Here is a 10,729-nt window from a genome sequence, read left to right as displayed (position 1 = left end):
TCGGGTTCTCACATAAATACTTTTGAGTGTTTTCCTGTACATTAAAACAATGCGACAAAACGGTCCGTGAGTAATATACTAATAGTGAGTATTTCACCACTCACCCAGTTTAAATCTGATTTAAGCGTTACGGTTAATCTTTTCATGTTAATTTTATATCCCTGTACGAGAACCATTCTGTATGACTGAAAATTTTATTTTTATAATTTGTTTTAAAAAGAAAAATATCAGCAAGTACCTGGACCATAGTAATACCGACACATGGAAGCAATCGCCCATATATAAAACGAAAATACCCCAGGTGTCTGGAATGAAATTGGGTGGGTAAAAATAAAAATCCTGCTACTTTCCCATCGTGACTGTCATGGTCGATGTCTTGCATTGTTTTACTGTTGGACCCCCATCACTATAAACATTTACCAAATTCTTACTTATTACTAGTTAATGTTTTGCTACATCTCTTTTTCGGCGGGTGCGAAGATTACTCTCTACGGTGGTACAGTCATCGAGTATACAGATCCCGTAATGATCACGAATGAATTTACGGATTTCGTAGAGCTACGGTGCTCGTGCTCGTACCATGCCTGTATATATCTACGGATGCTCGCGAAGAGACGACCAACCGCCATTTGATTTATTCCAATATGTGGCTACAGTTTTGGTGTCTGTGGGTGCGTCCATGTGTGCTTCATGGCAGGCGCCTCGGCGGTCGGTGGAACTGCAAATGCAGCGGTGACACAAATAGTCATTGGGGTATCCTCAGCAGCATCAGCAATGCCATCACCATCCGCGGTGTGGCTTTCTATCTTGCACAGCTCTACGGACTCCACGACAACGGATCCTGGGATGCACTCTCAATTCACGTAAATGTGGACCGGGGACGCCATCCGAGGCCACCGATGCAGAGCCTCAACGTCAAGACCACCGATGCCTTGGCCACATTTATCGATTTGGCTTCCGCAATTAGAAACAACGGAAATAGAGAAAAGTCAAGGCTGACAGGCGTGGTAATTCCGAGGACGACACAATGGAGTCAGCTGGCATAAAAGCGTCCAATGACGACAAAAAATACCGCCTTTTGATGCAGGAGTACCTTCGGCATATCGTGGTCAGCGCGTTTCCATTCCGGCTTGGGTAGGACGAGGTCACGGCCCATGATGGTTCGAGTAAACAAGCTCAGCACCATCCTGGACATCCTGGCGCTGTACAACTGTTCCATTAGCGAGAAAGAGTTCTGGCTTATCCTCAACGAGTGCGACAAGTATGAAGTGGCTAAGAATGTGATCATGGCAAACGTATAGATGGCACACGCTGCACGATCTCTCAGTGGGGCGGCAAAAGAGAGCTTGATCGTCCGTGCAACGGACGAGGTCCATTTAGAGATCCAACGTTTGATGCAATTGTGAAATCTTCTTAACCTGTACATCGCGCCGGCAGCAGCGTGTGTTGCCTTTGAGCAGCCGCTGTTCCCCAGAGTGACACCGACCTCTAGCCCTAACCAGGTCGCATTCTCTTCCGAACTGGTCCGTTTTTTAGAGTCCTCGAGCCTATCTACATGCTTCATAAGTTATTATTCTGAGATACTAAAGTAGTTTGGGCATGAAAGCTATGGAAGTCGGTGAAATTCAATATCCATAACGCGTAAGGTAATGGCCCAGTCTTATCGGTAAGGTCCGTGATTCCTAGGCGAGTTAAATAAATATAAACGATTGATGAAAATGGGTTATCAAAGATCAAATACTTCTGATGGTTAGATGCATTCCTCATACTTCTATCCATGATAATCTTCTAATCTGAATACCTTCCTCGCAAGAAAACCCCTCTTCCACTATGTCTTCTCGCTTACGTTTTAGGCTGTCCATAACGGTATGCCTTAGACACACCGCGTCTCTAACTGGTGTGTTAGTGATAGTCGCTCACCTGCTTTGATATCATATCGTCAGAGGCATGTCTAAACCCACCCTCAACTATACCCTAGGTCCAACAAATACGTTACTTCTTCGTGATGAAGTAAAATGTCAGGTTGTTGATCTCAAATCCCTATTTACTACTTCTGCCGCCTTGGGCAAGGCTGTGGTGGTTTAAGAAAGTGTAAACTAACTCCTAAAATGATGAGACTAACATGTCTGAAAAATGTGTGTCTGTGTGTCTGTATGCGTGTTCACCGACCAGTTTAACACACATCAAATAAATTGTTTTGAATCAAGCGCCTCAGTCATGAAGTTCAGGTTCCAGGGTTATCATTTAGGAACTATTGTCATCCCTACCCCGTAATGAAATGTACTTACTGGGCCGCACCGGTGGTCGAGTGATTACAGCGTTCGCCTAGGATGTGGGAGGTCGTGGATTCGAATCCCGACCGAGACATGTCAAAGACTTATAAAATAGTACCAAATGCTGCCTCGCTAAGCACTCAGCATTAAGAGGTTAGTGTTAGGACTGGTCGGCCTGGTGTCAGGATAATGTGACTGGGTGGGACATCATGCTACATGTCTACGGCATGATGCTTCAAAGCTAGGCATCACTATAAATTGCTCACTGTAGACATCGTAGCGATATGCCTGAAAAATCGGTAAAGCAACGTTAAAAATCAAAATCACACACACGCTGTGCATGAAAAGACGCATTCCGATGTGCAATTAAATTTGCTCCTAAGATAATTTTTACTCACGGGGACATTATCCTACTGGCACAAATTGATGGTGGGGTTGAGGATAAAGAGAAAGGGACTGTGTTTAGGAATATTGAATTTTACAAACACTCTTTTATGGGAAGTGAATCTAGTGTACGATAAATAATAGTGCAAAAACATGCACTCAGACTTAACACACAAGTTATTGTATCTTTGCGGGCAAATAATGTGTAATGGTCCGAAAATATATTGTGATTCTAGGATCACAAAAACTGTTTTGTCTCGTCCACAATATTCCTGTGTATAAATAAGAGGACCCTCTAACTGAATGCTAATCTTCGGGTAATTTGTGTATGTACACGTCACTGCTCAATGATAACTATTTTCCTCAGGTTTTAGTCCCTTTATGATGGCAGTTAGTGGTGGCGCAGGGTCTGGAATGGGCGGAGGTGGTGGTGGTGGCGGTGGTAGTGGCGGTGGATGCACCGGACCATTCTGCGTAATGGCCGCGGCTGGTGGGGGGATGGGAGGCGCAGGGCCTCTAAACATGGGCGGAATGCAAGCCACACCCGAAGGTATATGAATATGAGTACTGGATATTTATATTCTATATTTATTTGAATCAATGCCTTGTATTATGTTAAAGGAGCCACAGAGGCTGAGAGTTGGCGTGCCGGCCTCGTGACCAGAAGAGTGTCAGTTTGAACCCTTACCATACCAGGCTAACTGCTTTGGCTTTTCCATGGCAACATTAAAGCCCGTCAAGTGTTTATGTTCCGAAATGATTACCTCATTCGACTGACTGTCTTAATATTGGCATAAAACGAATTAGTCACTCCTTCCCTTTCTTCCACTCATCCCGGACATGAAACAAAACTACTACGTTATACACATATATTGTGACGGTTTTACCATTGGATGTTATGTTTCAGAGTCCATTTTACGGACTCGCTTTTATTACTCACAAGAACTATTGAAGCGTCTGAGATGGCATGATTTATTCCATACAAATGCATAAGTTATCCGAAAATTAAATATACTGAAAACTTTGTCTTGAACCAGGATAATGGACGTCTTACTGTACTGTAGAACAGAATGATAAAGTTTAATTTATGTCCTATATAAACACACCATTACACTGAATATTCAGTCTCATTCTCTATAATTTTCAGCTTCCTCTGCTAGCGATGGGAATTGCTTAGGACCAGAGTGTTCCGCCAAGAACGGTGTTGGTGCGGGCAAAGATCAATCTTTGAAAAATAAATAAGGTTTCCTTCTTCCATTGTTCTGAATATTGCTTGTTTGTATGAAGAATCTATATTCAATATTTCAATACAATTCATTCAAATGAGGAATAATTCATGTCATATGTCAATTATTTATGGCATCAACATGTTCAGAATTGCTGCACCTTAATGTGCTTCATTCAAGATCTGGTTCGGGTTTTCTCGGTTAAAGTTAACCTAAATCTCACGAGTTTTCCAGACTATACTGTATAATGTCCCAAAAAAAAGTCAGTGAGAGATCCAAGTGAACCGGAGGTTGCTGACCGGACCCATTCTGCCTATAAAGCCAAATGTGATAGCACTTGAGTGGGTTGCCTGGGTTAAAAGACAACAATTAAATGGTGATACCCGCTAAATTTAGATTAAAAACATTCAAGCGACTGTTAAAAAGAAGCCTTTGTTTCTGTTTAGTAAAATCGGAAACATAATGATGGTAAAAACATTATTTCGTACAAGTCTCCAAGATCTTAATGTCTTGGGCCGCTTTGTCGAATTTGGTATATATATTTCAAGCAGTTTTCTATAACTCTTTGCGATTTTCTATTCATGGTAATACCAGCCAAATTCATCGCTTGATAAACTTAATTTATGTATGCAAAGTTTAACGATCTTCATGCTAGAATAAAGCGCACGATAAACTGTTGAAAAGGCTGTCAGTAAAAGAATGCAACAACAGCAGCCACATATACTGATGGATTCATTAAAACGATAAGAATAGTATGTCAAAACCAGTTCAAGTTCGTCGAGAGCACCAGTAGAGAAGTTTGCAAAGGTCGTTTAGTCAAAAACAACTTGCTAATATTGTAGAAATATGTGCACTTTGTATTGCTAATTTTGCCTCGTTTTTCACAAGGTAACTAAGTCAACCTAAACATTCATTTGAACAATTTGTGTATTGATTTCATTCATTGAAGTTTCAATAATGTTTCACTGTTGGCAAGTCTAGATAAGTCTTTTCTTTATAAGAACTGAATCAGGTCGTTTAAGACTGTTCCTATAGGTAAGATAAGCAGAGAAAAGTATTATACAGTCTCGGGTAAAAAAAATGTCGTTTTACAGGAACGTGTAATTTAATCTCTATATAACCTGTGTCTATGAAGTGAATTAAGAGAATTTAAGGAAGGCAGTGATTGTCAATTTCAATATACATTACTTACCTGCCATCAATCCTTTCTGAGATAGACCTACCATAAAACAGAAACATCAGCTATGTCTGGACCAGTGTTGGAAGCAAAAGACAGAATTAAGGAAAGGCTGTTCTTCAGTCGTGTAAAGTAAAGCTGGAGAAACCATAGCAAGCTGTCTATTCCTGGAAAATGCTGGTGGGGCATTGTTTTTATCTATCTGTCAATCAATCCACGCTGGCATTTTAAATTTACATTACATACGGTTTCTGCTTGCGTGTACTTTAATGTTCGTTGTAGCTAACAAAAGGTAACTCGTGCACCGCATATCTCTTCGAGTAGTTTCTTTTTCGTTTACCAACACATTGCATTCTGTCAGGATTTCGTGTAATTTACGATTAGTATTGCCTATAAATCTGCGTCCATGACTGTGTTTGATGAAATACTCTAAAGGATTTAATTTCCATCGTTATGCCGATGGTTTTATTCTCCTCATTAATCTACAGTCTAAGCGAACACTTGAAGAAAGAAACAAAAACCTTTTTGCCTCAGTAAAGTTTAGAAAAAATAAAAGAATGCTACATACATTAATTGTCATATTCAAAACCAACCCGATATTAGAAAGGACTATGAGCAATGTATATAGTTCATGCTCCAAAAAGACAAAAATTACATATCGTTTAAATCGGCATGGAGACATATTTAATACTGGATTTTAAATCATACCTCATATAATAAAATGTGTCGAGTCGACTCAGGTCTGAAATGTGACAAACAGTATTGTCACCCGGTAGATGGAAGTCATATTCTGCAAGTACTGCAACACCATTTCTCCTAATGGCTAATTTACGATTAACATGACACAAATATGACGCTTTTTAAACTATCTGGTTAGCGGACACACACACACACACACACACACACACACACACATATATATATATATATATATATATATATATATATATATATATATATATATATATATATATATATATATATATCGGTGGTTTACCAAATGTCACGTGATCTCATTTCACCAGACCCGCATGCATCGTAGACGCATAATGAAAAAGAACATTTAAGACAATACTTCTTTAGCGTAGAAATTGTTTGAAATGAGTGATCGATAAAACCGCCTCTAAAATACGAGTGACGGTGGTTGCAATTGAATAGTTTTTAAAATTCAGCGTATATACGACAATATGGTCTTAAACTATGTAATATAAAGTAGCAAATCCAACAATTTTTAGTAAAATCAACAAATAATTGAATTCGCAATTTAAGCGGAACGAACAATATTGTAAATTAAATCCCAAATAAAAATCCTAAATTCTATCAGAAGTCCAAAAATATAGAATGTTCTGAACTAATTCCTATAGTCTTGAATCTCTTGACGTATTACAATGATATAATCCAAAATGTTAAAAAATGAGCCCTCATTAATCTCAGAGTACTCCAAAAATTCACTGAGAACTTTGTAATTCCAGTGAATAGTTTAAATGATTCCTCAGTTTATATCTGAATACAACTAATAATGGTTCCACAGACTGATATTAAAATAGGAATGAATCCTTGTTTACCTAGTCCGTTATATACAGGCTATCACCTGACCTACGACACAACAAACTAGCAAGGATGTGGGTCTTGTCTAATGGCAACATTCTCTCATTCGTAAACTAGTTCAGGCCTTGTACTTATATTTTAATTATCATCTTGTTTACTATGTATAACTACGACAAAACTCAGGTAGACATTATGTGACAATACAACAGTCTGGTGACAACAACGTTACCATCAATATCACGGACAAAAGTCAAGCATACATTGTAAATTAAATACACATTACAGCACTTATCCGAATTAAGTCATTATGTTGATTAGGAAACGATAGAAATTGGGGAATTAGTTTGCGTCATGTGGAAGTTTTGTGTTAAGAGCAGTCATTAGGAAATCACCTGAAACGGATATTATACTTGGCACTGTCATAATATTTTTGAGCGTTATGAAACATATAATTATGTTTACAGTAAATGAAAATGAACTCATTGATACGTATTTGCAAATGTGTTACTTATATAATAAAACAATTACTGAAAGAGGTCGATACGTGGGTTTATGGAAATCAGTATTAAAAAAATATATCGACAGAGAACGAATCACCTTAAAACAAACGTATCGATCTTACCAGAAGTCTATAAGTTTAAATGATTACCTTGGATAAAAACCAACACATTACGTCATGTCACAGCATGTGTCATTTTCATCAACTGTTTATCGTTTATTGCATTGCATTTACAGATTTGACAAGGCTGTTAAATTTTAAATCATTAAGCCACATGTGAATGCAGAATAATTCTAGCAGATGCACACTAATTATCGATTTTGCTAGCATTTTGATTTCTGTATAATTAAACAATTATTGCCTTTTAGGGAGGTGAACAACACGATTAGTCACCTTTGTGATAATGGGGGAGCGGTCTTTTCTTCTCAGCTAAAACCTTCAGTTTGACAACCCTTTTCCTTGTAACAATTCTGGATTCTCACTATCTTCGAACAAAATAATAATTATCTCACCTTTCTGTAAAAGAGGAAAGCTGTTGCATTACACCGGCGTTGGCGAAGACATATATAAAAACATAAACAAACTATATGTACAGCCTCACTGCCGATCTCAACTGTCCTTACATCCTTGATCAAAGACAACAGTTTTATTGTACCCGTCTCCTAGGAAGAGAGCTATATGGGACAACGTTGTTATGCATACATGTACATTAATTAATATAGTCTTGGCTATGCTTTGCTATTAGCTACAGTTCTTTTTTTTTTTCTCTACGCTATAAAAATACGGTTATACCTGGAATCCGAATGTTGACAAAGTGACGCATCTTGATCCTCGTCACAAAATGACAACAGTGTCACCCATGTTTCAAGGTTTATTGACCGGTTAAATTTCGCGCTTTAGGTATATTTCGCGAGTGATGTCCATGCTTGAATTATCAGACTAGACGATTTTAGTCTCTTATATTAAATTATGTTTGTTTATAACAGAATGACGTTTTTTGGTATTGTTATACCAAGAGTAATAATATCTGGATAGTGTATTTATATTTATGAATATTACGCTCTCACACCAGAGTAGGTCATTGTGACCCATAATTCATGAATAACTGACTTTGGTTAAATTTGCATTTTATATTTATTTCTCATCTATGTTAATGCTAGAATCATCGAACTAGACAGTTGTATACATCTCTATTAGTACCATATTTTATATGAAATTAAGATCAATGTGACCTAGATATCACACTAGTGGCTTAAGTAAAGCTTTGCGATCATGTATTGCAACACAAAATGTTTTACTATGACCTATATTTCTTGTTTTACAATACAAAATATTTACTGTGACCTAGATTTCATGTTTTACTTACTTAGTTCAGTGGTGTGTTTTGGTTTATTTCTCAGACACTGTTCTTGTAGAAATCGGGAGACTGGATATAAGTAATTAGTGCCATGCCCTTACAAAACAAAAGGTCACTGCAGGTTACTTTTCACATCTTGCTGGCTTAGGTTAAGTGTGTGCGTTTAGGGCATGACCTCGTGGGGTTTTCCGCATCCGGTTTGCACGCTGTTACATTTTAATTAAATTCTTTGGTTTAATTGTTCATGTAAGAATCATGATGATTGTACACTTATACCTGGGCTAAGTATCCGAGATTAGCCCATCACCATATGTATTTTGACCAAGTTGTATAACCAAAACACACCATAAAAAAAACATGCAGAGAATATTTAAGGTAGGAAACATTATTAGGTCTTTAAGTTTGTTCTTGCAGTCGAAATAAGTGAGTTTTGAGAGCCCTCTTGAATGTGATCACTGTGTCTTTGTGTCTAAGTTCAGTGGGCAATTCATTCCTCATTCATGGGCCCTGGTATGCAAAAGAACACTGTCCATGTGACTTTGTTTTCATAGTGGGAATAATGAGTATACGATTGTCAGAAGAGGAGCGTAAGTATCTTGCTGGTGTGTACACATGGGTGAGGTCAGATAGGTATGTTGGACTAGAGTCCGACAGTGAAACGTAGCACAGAGAACAAATTTTGTGTTTGATTCTGAATCGAATGGATAGCCAGTGTAGGGTACAGAGCAGCGGGGAGGTGTGCTCTGATCTTGGTACTCTAAGTATGATCCGAGCAGCTGTTTTTTGAACTTTTTGAAGTTTCTGGAGCAGATATTGAGATGAACCAGACAGAATTGAGTTACAATAGTCCAGTCTTGAAAGTACTAATGAACACACAAGTGTTTTAGTGGAATCAACTGAAAGATATTTGCGAACTGAGCTGATGCGTCTCAGCTCAAGATATGCTTCCTTGCATATGCTCATGACATGTTGGTGCAATGTGAGAATGCTCTTTTTCATTGCTTTATGAACTATATGCCCTGTTGCAGGAGTCTACCTATTGTCATGAACATTAGCATAATCTAACTTCATTTTTGCATGATAATTAATAATTATTACTAATATAGTCTTCACAGAGGTGAGATGTGATTGCATTTAGGGTTTACATTGTATTCATACGATTATCATACAGACTTATTTCATTGAATTCTTCCAAATGCTGTAAACAGTTACTTTCATTCGTGTTCTTGTAATTCAAAACCATTCTTTCCTCCGTCCTTGCATACATGCTGGAAGAAAAAAGACAGCCATAATATAAAATTATGGATCCAGAAGAGCGGTTTAAATTAGCATCAACAGCGCCGTTTCAATTTTGTACGTAAAAATTTGCTAATGCTATTTGTATACAAGTAATAACAGAGCATTTAAAATATAAGCAAACACTGTATGACAACAAAATGAAAATGAAGCAAATATCCAATTTGGTAACGAGTTGAAGACTACTAGAGACAGTTTAAGTCTCACGAGAAGTTATCTAAGACATAATTTTAATTGACCATTTTGTGCAATCTTAATTTATTTCCCTCAGAACAGAAGCATCCAGACTAAATGTATTTACAAGTCTCATACATCCGGCATATGTATATGCAATTGTCTTACATCAGCAATATGTATATACAGGTGTCTTATATCAGCCATGTGTATATACAGGTGTCTTACATCAACCATGTGTATATGCAATTGTCTTACATCAGCCATGTGTATATACAGGTGTCTTACATCAGCCACATACATATTCAAGTGTCTTACATCAGCAATATGTATATGCAATTGTCTTACATCCGGCATATGTATATGCAATTGTCTTACATCAGCCATGTGTATATACAGGCGTTTTACATCAGCCACATACATATTCAAGTGCCATACATCAGCAATATGTAAACACAGGTGTCTTACATCAGCAATATGTATTTGCCATTGTCTTACATCAGCAATATGTATATGCAATTGTCTTACATCAGCCATGTGTATATACAGGTGTTTTACATCAGCCACATACATATTCAAGTGCCATACATCAGCACTATGTAAATGCAGGTGTCTTACATCAGCAATATGTATATGCAATTGTCTTACATCAGCAATATGTATATGCAATTGTCTTACATCAGCAATATGTATATGCAATTGTCTTAAATTAGCAATATGTATATGCAATTGTCTTACATCAGCCACATACATATTCAAGTGTCTTACATCAGCAATATGTATATACAGGTGTCG

The 10,729-nt window shown here is 37.6% G+C and overlaps 1 long non-coding RNA gene across 1 annotated transcript; it reads left to right on the top strand.

Annotated features, from left to right (window-relative positions):
* The first annotated feature begins 3,030 nt into the window (after nt 1–3,030).
* Nucleotides 3,031–3,912, top strand: LOC149784369 (uncharacterized). Its single transcript, XR_016414131.1, has 2 exons — nt 3,031–3,207; nt 3,805–3,912. It is a non-coding gene; the product is annotated as an uncharacterized LOC149784369 (long non-coding RNA).
* The last annotated feature ends 6,817 nt before the right edge of the window (nt 3,913–10,729 follow it).

Source organism: Sinohyriopsis cumingii, chromosome 14 (genome assembly GCF_028554795.1).
Source record: "Sinohyriopsis cumingii isolate HCF-2022 chromosome 14, ASM2855479v2, whole genome shotgun sequence".
Classification (NCBI taxonomy): domain Eukaryota; kingdom Metazoa; phylum Mollusca; class Bivalvia; order Unionida; family Unionidae; genus Sinohyriopsis; species Sinohyriopsis cumingii.
Note: the sequence above shows the minus strand (reverse complement) of the source record. Positions and strands in the feature narration are given on the sequence as shown.